At 44.6% G+C, this 16183-nt stretch overlaps 1 protein-coding gene across 1 annotated transcript in view; it reads left to right on the forward strand.

Moving 5' to 3' along the window:
* Positions 1-16183, forward strand: part of MTOR (mechanistic target of rapamycin) — a 150591-nt gene that overhangs the window by 69369 nt on the left and 65039 nt on the right. The gene's annotated exons all lie outside the window — the stretch shown is intronic.

Below are 16183 nucleotides of genomic sequence, written 5' to 3' on the forward strand. Positions count from 1 at the left end.
GAGTCCTTCTTTCCTTGCCGGCACAGGCTCTGGGCTGAGACAAGAGAACTGTGAATTTGTATGTTTCCAGTTTTGCCTATTAGATTATGCCCCTGCCAGCCACTGGCTCAGCTCTATCAGCAAGCAGGACAGGGTCAGAGGAGTTTCCAAATTCCATTCTAAAGGTTATATAACCATGGGGTGAGGGTAAGGTAGGCGAGAGAGAGTTGGGAGTGACTGTACTCGCCCAGGGAGGCCTGGTAATGTAATCCATGTTGTTTACACGAGGCTCTGGTATATTTTGGCATCCTGCTGAATATGCTTTTAACTAGGCTGGTTATTCTTTTCTCTGATCATCATTCAATGTTTTATAAAATCCTTACTCGACCTGGATCTAACACTGTCTCATATTTGAAATTTTTCAACCAAGAAAAGTTCTAGAAATAGAAGGTTAGAGTAAATCTCTTAGGAAGGCTAAAAAGACTTCATAGTTTGTAGCCACAGGGTTTGCACAGTTGTCTTTCCTTTTACATACTTTCTCTTTCAACAAAGAGAAGGTCAGTATTAGTGTCATACTTGACATTTTATGAGGAGGTGTCAAAAGATTACAGCAGAGATGATAATGCAGCAGTGCCAAGCATGATTCTGGGATTGGTCACCCACACTTCTGTCAGTTTTTAGGCAGAACAGAGAAGGGGCCTATCCTTGGCCCATGGCTCAAAACTTGGAAAATATACTAAAATGTGGAGAAAAGAATCCCCATCCCCTTTAGGTCCATATCTAGAATCTCATTTCTCTCTTTCTATGCAGTTGAGTTTTCAGTTTGAAATTATTGTCTCTCTGTATATGACTTTGTATCTTAAAAATATAAATATTATAATTTTTCATGTACTGTATTTGAACAACACTGCTCTCTTAAAAACAAATATAAAAGAACATGAAATCTTGGCAAACATCCGTAAAATGAGCTTTTCACTAAGAATGTCTACAAAGGTCCCTCTGTCCTTAAAATAACAACTCTTGTCTTTGGAATATACGACTGCTGTTTGCATGCTATGGAGTCACTGAACCAGTTACTTGTGCTGTCCTATTTGGTGTGGGTCCTTCACATACAAGCCTGATGCAGACAGCTCTGCTTCTGTGCCATAACGCCCTGGAGCTCTTTTTCCAGCCAGTGCTTCTAGCTCCTCTGAAAGTAATTTCTGTTCAGGCAGCTGGGGTTACCAAACACTATTTTTTTCCTCTAAATTGGAAATAAATAGGGGATCAGGTGGATAAAGTTTTGTTTTCACATCCCTAGTCTCCTTTGCCCACTAAGGGTTGAAAATGTTGCTACACCCTTACAGCAGCTTGACATGCTGCTCAAAAGATTCTGTTTAGAGTTGGTACTGTCCACCAGTCCTTGCTTTCTTTCTGCAAATGTGTAGCCCAGCTAGTCACCACAGCCTTAGCTCCATGGGATTCACTCCACTGCGGAGAACCTGGCCACATTTGTCAATGTCTTACAAGGTCTGCTAAGTGGGAATCTTCAAGGTGATCTCTTGGCCATCACATGACACTGAGCTTCATGCTGCAAAAGTGCTGTGCATCATGCTGTCATGTGTGGCATCCCTTGGACCTGCCTTGGGACTCCCAAGAAGCAGTACAGCAGAGAAAGCATAAAGGAACAGTGGAGCTGCCTGGAGTCACAGCCAGCTTTTGTTTATCCTTACCAGTAGCTATTGTTCTTGCCCAAACTGGAAAATGTTATAAGTTGATTTTCATATCTGGGCAGAAAATGGATCAGTCATTAATATTTGCACCCTATGTAGCAGTCCCTTTTAGGAAAGGTAGGAAGGATTTCATAAGTTTGGCTTGGAAGCAACTTTTAGCTAGAGTGCCTAGACTCTGACATTTATTTTCTGGAAACTTATTTCTAACATAAGGCATAACTTTCTTATTTGAAGATTTTCTTAAATTGCCTGAGCTACCCAAATGTCAATAAACTTCCCCCTCAAATTTTGTGAAAAATAACTAATTAAGAGTATTTCTCATGCCAGATTATCTGTTTTCCAAAACATTCACAACCCTATGATGTCCAAGATTCAGATTTCTGAAAGAAGGAAAAGAAAGCCCTTGTTTTGACCACAGCTAAGCTAATGGAGAAAACCATGAAGAATGTAGAGGACTAAAGTGGTTTTTCCTTCTCTGAGAGGTTCTTAATCCCTTCTTCTACCTTTCAGTGAACAGAATGAATAAAAATGAGAATTAACTGAGAAAATGTGGAAAATCTGGGTTGGATACCATTTAGTTTTTCCTTTTCTCCACTTTGCTGGTGGTGAAAGAGGGCTAGCTTGGAGCTCCTGGGAAAGATGTTTATGAAAATGAAACTTATGTTCTTAATGTAAAAAGCCAGCAATCTTTTACTCAGCCTGGAAGTTCTCAAAGACTTTGCAGTGTTTGAGCCGTACTGCCTTGGACTGACACCAAGAACAGGTGCCTTTAGAGAAACCTGGGGTCACAGGGCTGAGAACTAATCTCCTATCCAAATAGGGGGTCAGGTCTCAAGAGCCTGCTCCCCCTTTTCTAATGTATCCCCCCTCCCCGCCTGCCCTTCAACCATCACTTTCAAAGCTTGTGAGAGAGAAAAGCAGCTCCCTTCATGCCAGACTCTCAACTTGTGGAATGAATACATCTCAGAATAAGCTGGCTTGCTGCTGGGTTAATTGTAGGCTTCAGACGAACATTTTACTTCTTCCGAAGTCATTTCATGAGTCTCAGCCTGCCATACTGTATGCAGTCCTTGACTGTCTGCCCTTTCCATCACTCAGCCCCATTCCTATTCCAACTGAAAGGCCAGGTCCATCACAGAAGGTAGTCCCATCCTTTCCCTAAGCTTTCTGATTTGCCACTTCTACCAAAGAGTATGTCCTGAACTATAAGAAATCATTTCTCTCATGCCTTCTCTTAGAGCCCATTATTTAATTGCAGAACATAGCAGCAAAATTACCTTTTTAATTAGTTATTTATTTATTTATTGAGTAGGAGTCTCACTCTGTCACCCAGGCTGGAATGCAGTGGTACACTTACAGCCACTGCAGCCTTGATCTGCTGAGCACAGGTCATCCTTCTCCCTCATCCTTCCAAGTAGCTGGAACTACAGAGCATACCACCACGCCCAGCAATTTTTTTTATTTCTTGTAGAGATGAGGTCTCACCAAGTTGCCCAAGCTGGTCTTGAACCCCTGGGCTCAGGCAGTCCTCTCGCCTTGGCCCCCAAAATGCTGGGATTACAAACGTGAGCCACCGCGCCTGGCTACCTTTATATTTAAACATTTTTTAATTATTGCATGTGTTATAAGCACATAGTACTTGTATAATATAGTTAATTCTTAATAAAATATAATTTTTAAAAACAAAACAAAAGAACATAGCAAAAGAAAAATTTGTCTCTGGCAGGTGTCGTGGCTCTCACCTGTAATCCCAGCACTTGGGAGGCCAAGGCAGGAGAATCGCTTGAGCTCAGAAGTTCAAGACCAGTAGCATGATCCTAGCTCACTGCAGCCTCAACTTCCTGGGGTCAGGCTACCATGGCTAATTAAAAAAAATTTTTTTTTTAATTAAATTTTTATCATGCTATTAAGTCAGGGAGACCCTGACTTAAAAAAAAAAAAAAAAAAGAGTCTGTCTCTGATTTCTCTCAGGACTTTATAGCAAACGTCTACTCTGGTAGCCACCCTTGAACTGCAGAATCCTGTCATATGCTGACCCGTGTCTCACAGTCTTGTTAGAGAGACAGACCAGAACCCTAGGACAGTGTGACTTGCTGGGATGGGGCATGGAGGAGAAAGAGTGTGCAACTTAGATAGTACTCTGGAAGGCCTCCCAAGAAAAGTGATGCCCAGGTTTTAAAGAAAAAGGAGGAAGTAGCCAGGAAAGGGAGAGGGCACTCTGAGCAAGGTGCAGCTGGGTAAAAGACCTTGGCCTAGGGAGAAAATGTAAGTAGTCATGGTAGCCTAAGCTGGCGGGTAGATATTGGAGGGTGGTGGCAGGTGCTAAAGCTAGAGCTGCCGGAGACCTGAACCCAGGTGAGGAGTGGGACTAATCCTTACAGATCCTGGGCTGGCGTACCCAAGAGGCGTTTGCCTTGTTTTTTTGCTTGTTGCTTTGTTTTCCTGACTCTCACCAGAAAGCGGCCTTTATAATTACCAAATAAGATTTTTAGCTTGCAACTGGGTGATTTTGAACATGAGCATTTTCTAAAATTGTAATGCATTCCTATGAAATGCCCTGATGGGCCACCTAGCTTTAGGATTGGGGAGGCAGTACATGAAGCACTTGAGTACCTAGGTCTACACTCCAACAACCTGGGTTCTAATCCATCCCAAACACTTGACAACTGTATGGCCATGAGCAGATTACTTCTCTGAGTTTGCCAGTCTGAAATAAATCAAAACTACCATATCACAGAGAATTAAGTGAGAATTAAGTTAAATTAAGCAAAAGTTTAAGAATAGCTTAGGAATTTTTGAATAAGGAAAGTAAATGTGGAGGAGTTACACTACTAGATATCAAGATGTATCATAAAGCTACAGCAATTATGCTCACTTTGGCAGCACATATACTAAAATTGGAATGATACAGAGAAGATTAGCATGGCCCCTGCGCAAAGATGACATGCAAATTCGCGGGGGAAAAGAAAACTACAATAATTAAGGCAGCATAGTATTGGCACAAAGATAAGCAAATGGAACAGAATGAAATGTCTAGAAACAGACCCACATGTATATGGACAGTTGATTTATGGCAAGTTAGCACTGCACGGCAGTGAGGAAAGAATAATCTTTGCAATAAGTGCTACTGGGTACAGCTAGATAACCTTATGAAGGGAAAGGCTTTGTAGGAGGGGGTGTTTAATTTTTTTTTTTTTTTTTGAGTTGGAGTCTCACTTTGTTGCCCAGACTGGAGTGCAGTGGCCGCTCCTGGCCACCGCAGCCTTGACCTGCTGGGCTCTGGCGATCCTTCCGCCTCAGCCTTCCAAGTAGCTGGAACTACAGGCGTGTGCTACCACACCCGGCTAATTTTTGATTTATTATAGAGATGAGGTCTCGCCAAGTTGCCCAGGCGGGTCTCGAACCTGCGGGCTCAGGCAATCCACTCACCTCAGCCTCCCAAAGGCACGGGATTACAGGCTGAGCCACCGAGCTCAGCTTAATTTTTTTTTTTAAGAAGCAGGGTCTTGCTCTGTCGCCCAGGCTGGAGTGCAGTGGCATGATCATAGCTCGCTGCAGCCATGATGTCCTGGGCTCAAGTGATCTTCCCACCTCAGCGTCCTAAGTAACTGGGACAACAGCAACCATTACGCCCGGCTATTTTTTTATTTTTATTTTTTGTAGAGACATGGTCTCATTTTGTTGCCCAGTCTGGTAGCAGACTCTTGGCCTCAGCAGGGAGGATCATTTTAGCCTCCCAAAGTGCTGGGATTACAGGTATGAGCCATCATGCCTGGCCAAAAGAAGAACTTTTGATCCTTACTTTGGACTACATACAAAAACTCAGGTCCAGGAGATTTACATTCTAAATGTGAAAGGTGAAACAATAGAACTTCTAGAAGAAGATAGCATTAAGCAATGCAACCAAAGTAGTCGTTCTGTTTATTAGAAGATACCATGAAGAGAATGAAAAGGCAATAAATGTGTCCAGTGTCTTCAATATCTTGTATGTATCATGTCCAGAGTATATAAAGAACTCTTACCAAACAATTAGAGGCGGGGAAAGTAGCCCAATGAAAAGATTGGCCAAAGATGTGAATAGGCACTTAATTCACAAAAGAGAATCAAAAGGCCTATAAACACATGGAAAGCTACCCCATCTCATTAGGCATTATGGAACTTCAAATTAAAACCAGAATAAAATGACACCGCGCACCAACCAGGAAGTCTGAAATGGAGAAGACTGAAAATGTTAAATGTTGATAAAGATGTAGAGAAATTGAGGTTTTCTTATCCTACTGATAGAAATGTAAATTGATAAAACTGCTTTGCAGAACAGTCTGTCAGTATCATATAAAGTTGAAAATACCCTATAATCCAGCAGTTCTACTTCTAGGAATTTCCCAACAGAAATTTGAGCACACATACTCCAAAAGACATGGATAAGAATGTCTGTGGTAACACCACTCATATAAGCAAATGCTGAAAGTAATCCAGATGTCCATCAGCAGTAAAAGAGAGAAACTGTAATATATCCATACAGTGAACTACTGTTCAGCAACAGAAAGAAAAGTCTATAGTGACATGAAACAACATGGATGCATTTCACAAACATAATGTTGCACGTTTATTATAAGGGTTAGAAGCTGACCAAATGAATCCATTGTTTTGGAAGTCACAGCAGTGGTTACCTCTCGGGATGAGGGGAAGATCAGCATTTGGGAGGGGTTCTGAGCTTCTAGGGTGCTGGGGGTGTGTTGTGTTATGTTTCTTGGTCTGAGTGATAATTACACAGGTGTCTTCACCTTATGACAATTCATCAAGCTGTACGCTTATGACTATATTTTCTTGTGTACATGTTATACTTGAATTAGGAAGTTTGTTTCAAAACAGACAATGCTATACATAAAACACTTGAACTAGTGTCTGACACATAATTAATGTCCAGCAAATATTAAATAGTATTGTTAAATACACAGTTGTCATGTCATCAGAAGAGTCTTTCCTGGTTACCCTAATCTAAAGTAAGTCCCCATGTTTTTCTCTACGCACTCTCTGTTTTCTTCATGGTATTTGTCTCCACAGCACTTATCTCAGTTGGTTCTTTCTTTTTACATATCTACTTCCCCTAACATGTAAGCTCTGTGAAAGCAAAGACCTTATCGTTCTTATTTTCCACAGTACCTCCAGCATCCAGCACTTTGCAGAAAGCCTAACACAAAACAGATACTTAATTGGAACTTGTCAGATGAAAGAATGAATTCCAAATAAAAGTTTCTCTTCCTCCCTAAATATCTGCTACAGAGGCTTATGAACATTTCTAATATTTTACCATGGAAAGTTCATTGTAGATCATCACCTTCTCTCCTGCTTTAAGTTCATTTTTCTTCTTTAGGTCTTAGTCAAAGAAAGTGAGAACTGGAAAGGTTGAGATCCTTTGTTTCAGCCCTTTTTATAAATCAATAATTTGAGATAGGCTCCTATTTGTATAGTCACTTCATAACTCTGGAAACACCAATCTGTGTCTCACCCCTTTATTTACTTGAGAAGGTCAGCAGAGGACCATGGTATTTGGGGTCGGGTTTTATCCCACTCCTGTTTATTCCAGAAACTAGGTAACTGGCATGTCTGATTACTTCAACCTACATCAGCCTGAAGGCACATGCAGCAGCTGATGTTGAAGACAGCACGAATAAAGTTAATGGTTCCCATAAAAACAGCCTTATCTCTGGACAGCTGTAGTCACTATATTTTATCCAGAAATCAAATAAATCTTGTCTGTCCCCAAGGGGAATCAAATGCCCATTGTATTGCAATTTCAGCAAATCACTGCTAGCCAGAGATAAGGCTTGTCTGGGGTTGTGGAACAAGATCACAGGTCCACACCCCAAGCTGCCCTGTGAACTCCGGAGCTGCTCTCTGATCTGAACGCCTCCACCCTGCCTTAGGCACCACAAACTGGAAAACAGGCCTGTCATTCTTTAAGAATGCTCAAGGATCTGTGCCAGTTGTGCCTCAGCAACCAATTAATGGCAAGGATGACTGGGTTTTACAGTCTACAGGCAAGGGGCTCGATGGATGAACAAAAGCCACTCTGTGTCTTAATTCTAAACACATGTTTCCAAAGTGTCAATATTGTGCTACTTTTACAGTTGTTTCCTGGCTTCCAGAAAAGGTATGCAGTCCTGTTCTTTTCCCACACCTCTGCTGGAAGAAAATACACTCAGTCCAGAGAGGTGAGGTTTTGCTCCCAGCAAAACATTCCAAACTTCTGGGCTCATACTGACTTCAAAAGGGCCAGTGTGCCTCTAGGAATCTGCACCCCTTGTAGAAAATCTCCACGTAACAAAGAGTGGGAGAATAGGAGAAACCGCTGTGTAGCAAAAGCAAGCACAGGTTGTATCTTTTGCTCTAGCTTCATTTATTTATTTATTTATTTATTGGGTTGGGGTCTCACTGTGTCACCCAGTCAGGAGTGCAGTGACATGCTCACGGCACCGCAGCCTTGACCTGCTGCGCTCAGGTGATCTTTCCACCTCAGCCTTCCAAGTAGCTGGAACTGCAGGCACATGCCACCAACACGCCCAGCTTATTTTTTGATTTATTGTAGAGATGAGGTCTCGCCAAGTTTCCCAAGCTGGTTTTGAACCTGTGGGCTCTGGCAATCCTCTCATCTCGGCCTCGCTTCTCAAAGTGCTGGGATTATAGGTGTGAGCCACCATGCCTAGCCTATTTTTTTAAATGTCTTTTTAGATTCAGTCCAAGAGGTCAAGTCACTCACCAGTCATCAGTAGAGCATAAATTTACTTCTGGCTGTCCTAAAGACTTCCCCTAGGGTCATAATATAACAGCTTGCCTTTGTAGGGCATCTTATAAACCTCAAGAAAGGTTCTTCAGTACAGAAAACTGGCCATCAGGGAAGATCTGTAAGAAGGGCAGGGTTGTCAGGCTGGGCACGATGGCTCAGCCTGTAATCCCAGCACTTTGGGAGACCGAGGCAAGTGGATTGCCTGAGCCCGCAGGTTCAAGACCAGCCCCGGCAACTTGGTGAGACCTCGTCTCTACAATAAGTTTTTAAAAAAAAGAAGGGCAGGGTTGTGAGGTTTCTCCTAAAGCTGGCCAGAAGGACAATGGGTTTTTTGTTTTGTTTTGTTTTGTTTTTTGAGTTGGAGTCTCACTCTGTCGCCCAGACTGGAGTGCAGTGGCCGCTCCCGGCCACCGCAGCCTCGACCTGCTGGGCTCTGGCGATCCTTCCGCCTCAGCTTTCCAAGTAGCTGGAACTACAGGCGCGTGCTACCACACCTGGCTCATTTTTTATTTATTGTGGAGATGAGGTCTCGCCCAGTTGCCCAGGTGGGTCTTGAACCTGCGGGCTCAGGCAATCCACTCACCTCAGCCTTCCAAAGGCACGGGATTACAGGCTGAGCCACCGAGCCTGTCTGACAAAGGGGTTTTTACTGCAGCACAAGACTCTTTTACAGGGAGAAACTTGCTGTGTTTTCTTTTCTTTTCTTTTCTTTTTTGAGTTAGAGTCTCACTCTGTTGCCCAGGCTAGAGTACAGTGGAATGCTCACAGCCATCGCAGCCTTGACCCACTGGGCTCAGGTGATTCTTCCGCCTCACCCTTCCAAGTAGCTGGAACTACAGGTGCAAACCACCACACGTGGCTAATTTTTTTATTATTGTAGAGATGAGGTCTCACCAAGTTGCCCAAACTGGTCTCAAACCCCTAGTTTCAGGCAATCCTCTAGCCTCAGCCTCCCTAAATGCTGGGATTACAGGCTTGAGCCACTGCACCTGGCCTGCTGTGTTTTCAGGGTAAACCACCACTCTTCCACAGCACCTAGCTCATCCTCAGAAATACCTAGAGATTTAATGGTACTGCTCTTGTGGTGAGTTAGAGAAACTGCCTCTGATTTCTGTGTACCACTGTGGGAGGAAGAGACTGCTGGCAATTGAACTGGTTTCAGTACTCTGAAACCTTGAATTGTAGACTGTATCCTGATTTCAGAGGTGTTAGAGTGTGGGAAAATGTGCATCTTAAACTGAGGAGATGCAGCAGGTGCTGGGTCTGTCTCATGGCCACCTCTGACCGTTCATCCCAGTGATGAAAGGGTATCTCAGTAGGGGCACCACTGGCTTCTCCAAATTCTTCTGGGCATCTCATTGACTGTGAGTCTTAGTAATCCAGTCATGGTGTGCCATAGTTCTCTTCTGTAGGGTTTTCCCTACCAAGAAGGTAGGCATGTTTTTTCTTATTCCTGAGCCCAGAATGGGCATCTTTCTTCCTATGCTGTGGTCCAGCTCCCCAAGAGAGCAGAAGGTCAGCTCGCATCTGCGAATCCAATCAAGTGTGGAGCGTTAGAAGCTGCCAAATCAACTAGGTGCCAGCTCATTTAATTTTTGATTCCCAACTTTATCCACATTAATAGATTGAGTCAGAGCTCGTAGACATTCAGAAGCCAAGAAATCTGGGTTTTATCCAAAATACCAACTCTGCTTTGAGTTAAGGCAGATGAAAACCAGCTTTGGAGTCACTGTCAGCTGCCCCTTGGGTACCTTCCCCATCCTTTCCTTCTTTCTGCAGTCTCTCTCAGAGCTCTTCATTTTTCTCTGGAAATGAAGAATCAGAATCAGGGAGAAATCTTCCGGGCATCACCAGAAATGGAGCAGTGCTCGTTGTTGTAGCATAAAAAGATAATGGCCAATTTGTCAAGAAGTGTTGACAAGAAAGATAAAGTTGGAAGTAATTAACTGGCTGACGTGCTGGGAGCCATGCGCCTGCCAATAGCTCCCTAAATCAGCCAGAGCCTTGGAAGTGTGACAGCCATTCGTCATTTTCACAACACGCCTCCAACAGGCCTCTCGGTTGGAAACCTGGCCAGCACAAGTTGTGTGCTTTGACACTGTGGGGTTGTGCACCTCTCTGTGCCTTTTCTGGGTTGTGCTGGGGCACCCAGCCCTGCATCAGGCCAGAGGATACCTGGAGATGATGAGTCACGTGGGACAGCTTGCCCACTTGTCCTGGGCCCCGCTCATCCCCGGCAGGCACTGTGATTCCTGGCTATGTCAACGTCCAAGGACAGATGACTTAGAGGGCGTGAATGTGAGCTCATTAGCAGCACTCCTGGTGGCCGTGGGATCTGTCCATGGGCAAAGCGGTTTTGCAGCTGCTTAGAGTATTTACAAAGACTCTAGGTGGAGCGGGGATTGCCTGTGTTCAGGAAAAGGCAGAATACAGAAGTGTGTGTATGCTGTGGTCACCACCATGTGCAAAATATATATTTACACAGAATATACACAGGGGGAATATTTTAGAGAGATGATTCTATTGTAGTCAGCTTTTCTCCCTCAAATTTTTCTTAATTAAAAAAAGTTCGGCCGGGCTCAGTGGCTCAACCTGTAATCCCAGCACTTTGGGAGGCCGAGGCAAATGGATTGCCTGAGCCCATGGGTTTGAGACCCACCCGGGCAACTTGGTGAGACCTCATCTCTACAGTAAATCAAAAAATTAGCTGAGCGTGGTGGCACATGCCTATAGTTCCAGCTACTTGGAAGGCTGAAGTGGAAGGATCACCTGAGCCCAGCAGGTCCAGGCTGTGGTAGCAGTGAGCATGCCACAGCACTCTAGCTTGGGTGACAGAGTGAGACTCGGCTCAAAAAAAAAAAAAAGTTATGCTTTTCCTGCCAATCTTAAAAAGATGGGATTTTTGTCCCTCCCTTCCTAATCTCAGCAATTGTTAACATTTTACCTTTTTTATTGCTAAGTGTTCATACTTTCTCACATACACACTTAGTATGTCCTTTAGATATTGTGACAGACATGCCATTTAAACTGTGACCAGGCAAAGAGAGGGGTGAAGACACAGCCAGAACTCTTTATTCTTAGGCCACCTGGGGCTGGAGCCTCAGAAACCTCTTGGTCCTCTGAAACTGGCCCCCACTCTTGTGCCAGACCTTTCTTGTTTGTTGTCTTTTAGACAACAAGAGCTCCAAGGACACCAAATATCCCAGCTTTGAAACCTTGTAATGAGTCCAGCCTTCTCTTAACATAGAAAAGGAGTAAGGTGATTCTTCCTAAGTTTTGACCCTGCCACCTGACTCTGGCTTTGTTTCTCTCCACTTTCCCTCGAGCCTGCATTCCAGCGGCCCCGCTCAGCCTTCTGCCTGGCCGCTTTTCAGATGTTCTCATTTTCCCTCTGTTGCACTGCTGTCCTTTCACTTCTAGATGATTCTGTTTATCCTCATGTCCCACAGACCATTCTCCTGTTCCTAGACTCTCAGGGTGGCCACCTGATAGAGACCTCAGGGCCTGGCCAACCCCAGATATTCCTGGCTCTGGAAGGGAATCAGACTGTTTGGTTTTTAATCACATGTTGGGCACAGAGCTAAGCCTTGGTCCTGGGAGAGGTGATGGGGAGGATCTGAAGCAGTTGCCACTCTACTGGAGAAACAAAAAAAACTGCTGATATGCGGTCAGGACCCAAAGCAGCGTCCAGTGTGGCCTCCTTGTGGCTGGTCAGGACACTTCAGTCAGACCTGCCGCAATCCCATCAGCTGTGGTGCGTGTGTAACCAGCCTAGCGCCGAGGGAATTCAGAGAATTTTGACTTGACGGCACCAAATGAAATGCAGACTGTAGTCTGCACTAGAAATAGACAGGAGAAAGACGGCCCGGAGCCATTTGGGAAGCAAGCAGGTAATGTCCTCATAAATTCCTGATGGGAGCACTGGGGGAAGCCTGAGCATTCCCCCAGATGTGATTGCAGATGCTCCTCATTTGCTTCAGGACTTTCCGGCAGTCTCAGCTTCCTGTGGAAGTCTTGCATCCCTTTGCTCTGAATAGCCTGGAGGTCACGAGGCCCCAGGACTGAGAGGCAATGCTATAACTAAATGAGCCACCTGAGGAGGAGTCACCAAGCCAGATTGGACATCAGTCCAGAAGTCTGTGGAGCAGTGACTGAGGACACCCTTCAGGAGACAATGCATTCTCCTTTCTCCTCAGGGAGCAGGAACGGCATTTACACTGCTTTGCTGTGAGTCAGCATTAAGACCTTGAGCAGTTAATGGCCAACTCTTTCAGTCAGTTTCTTCCTCCTTCCACACAAGGCACCAAAGGAAAGCCTGAGAGGGAAGGGTAGGGGGAGTCAGCAAACCTCCGCCCTCAGTACAGGCCACTCAGCTGTCACTCTTGACAGCGTGCCTGCCAGGCAGTGAGCAGAGCCTTCAAGTTCGAATCTTGGCTCACACACTTGCCCTACCCCTGGAGATGTTCAGATAGTGAGGAGCAAAGATACTTGCGGTGTGGTATAATGTTTGGTGTATGAAGGGTTTGAGGCAGTTTCTTTTCCTTATTTGTTAATTCTACTCAATTCTAGAAAGTATTTTCCTCAGTTGCCAAGAATTTTTCCCAGTTTTAAGCTCTTCACCTCAGCCTCCATTAATCTAAATCAAATCTTGGGATCAGAGGTGGAGAGTGAATGAATATGTCTATAATGGCCTCCTCCCCTACTGGCACCCTGATTCCCTGTTTTCTGTGTTCTCCTTTCTGTCTGTCTTCATTGTCTTTCTATCACCGAGTGCAGTTGTGGACTCTGGGCTTTATTCTGCAGTTAGGCAATCCCTGTTCACTCTATAGGTTCACCATTATATGATCATCATTAGATGTTGCCACTGGAAAATGGGATAGAATACAAACATCCCCACACCCATGTCAGGACAGCAGTGGGAATCAGTATCCACTAGCTTAGAAAAATTCTTGCCACACAGTTCTCTTTTCCCCAGCCTCTGCATGTAGAGAGCAGATAGGCACTCTGGTGGCCTACTGTCATCATGTGCACATTGCTGCCCAAGCCTCAGTCTCTCGAAATGTGTTTGTTGTCAGCTCTTTTCCAACAGACTGATGTCAGTGGGGTCTGGCTTGTGTCTTTAAGCACTCCTCCACTGCTAGGCTGGGGCTTCGAACAGGCTGCCCTTGATCAGCCTCCAGCGTTAGGAGGGAAAGACTGAGGGGCACACAAGGGAATGTTTATAGACTGGGCTTTATAAAACTCCCAGCTGCCCCATAAAACAAGAGTTCCTGTTAGGCAGCTTTTGAGCAAAGGTGATTTCCTCACATGAGCCAAACGTACAGTCTCTCCCTTAAGTCTCATAAAACCCCATCTGAGCTTAAAAGGAGAATAATTCAGAGGACAACCTTGTATCAGCCAGGTAGGCAGGAGACGGGTGCTTGGTGGCTGGGAACTCCTGTATTGCCACAGAGGCTTGGGTGTCCTGCGTGCTGCAGCCTGAACTCCATAAGCCTGGCCACCTTGAAAAAGCCTGCTGTGGTAGCATGCTGTCACGTGGGAGGCTTGAGGTGTATTTGTAGCTTCTGGAGTGATATAAGAAATGTGGGATGGGAGTTTGGAGGTAAGAGAGGCATGTTAACCACAGGATCAAAAACGAAGTTAAAATGAAGGCATGGAGGGCTCCTTTCTCCTGCAAATTATAGAGAAAGAACTAATTGAGACAACCCACCCATTGCTGGCATTCATTCATTTTATAGGTATTTACTGGGTGCCTGGTGACGCCAAGAGTGGGAAGCTAAGACTTTTCCCATTGCAGACCTCACAGTATACCCTTCGTTATTTCTTAAGATACTTTTAAGTAGTAAGATTTTTAAGGGAAAGCAGCCTTTTGTTGCTAAAGATGGGGTCTTGCTGTGTTGTCCAGGCTGATCTTGAACTTCTGAGCTCAAGTGATCCTCATACCTCATCCTCCCAAGTAGCTAGGATTACAGACACATGTCAGTAAGCTGGCTTGAAAGCAGCACAGCCTGTGACCTGCTGGGCCACAGTTTCTTTATATATAAATGGGAATAGTGTCTACTTCATTGAGTTGAGAGAATGCATATAAGCAATAAGCACAGTATCTGGCACATATGGTGAGCTGTCTTCTTGCTTAGAGATCTTCTTGCTTAGGGATCTTGTTTAAGAGTCTTCCTGTTGGGCCCGGCACAGTGACTCATGCCTATAATTCTGCATTTTGGGAGGCCGAGGTGAGGGGATTGCCTGAGCCCATGGGTTCGAGACCAGCCTGGGCAACTTGGCAAGACCTCATCTCTACAATAAATCAAAAAATTAGCCGCGTGTGGTGGCGTGTATCTGTAGTTCCAGCTACTTGGAAGGCTGTGACAGAAGGATCACCTGAGCCCAGAAGGTCGAGGCTGCGGTGGCCATGAGCATGCCACTGCACTCCAGCCTGGGCAACAGAGTGAGACTCCAACTCAAAAGAAAAGAGTTTTCTTGTTTAGGGGTCTCCTTGTTTAGGGATCTTCTTGTTTAAGAGTCTTCTTGTTTAGTGATCTTCTTGTTGCCTCCATGAACCAGAAGTCATGGAGGAAGAAGAAAAAATTAAGGTTCCAAACAAAATAAGAGACTTCTGATCATCAAGATTAGGCCTGTTGTTTGCTTAACTCTCCAGAGCTTCTACCTCTGTAGTTGGGATTCTCCAGCAGCCTGTAGCCATGCATGGGAGACTACTGAGAAGGAAAGGAGACAAAAGTAGCTTAGGGAGAAAGTTCTATATGATACTGAAGTGGGAAGAAGAGGAAAGAGTTCATAAGGTGTAGCAGGTGGCTTGCTTAAAAATCCCTTTACTCTGAACAATCAAGAGAGTGGGTACATACAACTTCCTTCTTAACTTCAAATCCTCAAATCAGAGGCCAGGAACTTAATTTCTCAGAGCAAGCCCATGTTTGTTTTAGTTCATTTAGTAAAAGTTGTAATTCATGATAAGATAGAAGATTGTCTCTGGGCATGGTGGCTCACACCTGTAATCCCAGCACTTTGGGAGATGGAGGCGAGAGGTTTGCCTGATCTCAGGGGTTCAAGACCAGCCTGGGCAGCATAGCGAGACCTCGTCTCTACAGTAAATCCAAAAAATTAGCCGGGCATGGTGACGCACGTCTGTGGGTCCAGCTACTTGGAAAGCTGAGGCAGAAGGATCGCCTGAGCCCAGCAGGTTGAGGCTGCGGTAGCCATTGAGTATGCTACTGCACTCCAACCTGGGTGACAGAGTGAGACTCAAACTCAAAAAAAAAAAAAAGTCAGGAGCTTATCATGAATCTCAAGGTTCACCCCAATTTTTGTGGCAGCTGCCAAGGGCCTGGTCAGAAGTCCCCCAATGAGTACAGTCTGTTGCCTTCTTTCTTTCCTTCCCGCCGAACTCTGTCTGCAACCTTGCTTGCCTCCACACATGTTCATATGGCAAGGATTATGCAGATGGCTTATTTGGACTTTGTCTTGAAGGAGTTAGGGGTGTATGATGAATTGTCATTTTGAATTTTCAAAACTATTCTGGTCTGTTCTTAGAGGCGATATATCAAAGCCATAGCAAATTTAAAGTAAAGTTTGTACTTCTCCTTTGAAGTTTCTAATCACTACTTTCTAATGTTGATCAGGTTGTTATAAACTCTTTTTTTTGTTTGTTTGAGTTGGAGTCTCACTCTGTCACCCAGACTGGAGTGCAGTG

This window comes from Carlito syrichta, unplaced genomic scaffold (genome assembly GCF_000164805.1).
Source record: "Carlito syrichta isolate Samal-C Ts95f unplaced genomic scaffold, Tarsius_syrichta-2.0.1 Scaffold312205, whole genome shotgun sequence".
NCBI classification, from domain to species: Eukaryota; Metazoa; Chordata; class Mammalia; order Primates; family Tarsiidae; genus Carlito; species Carlito syrichta.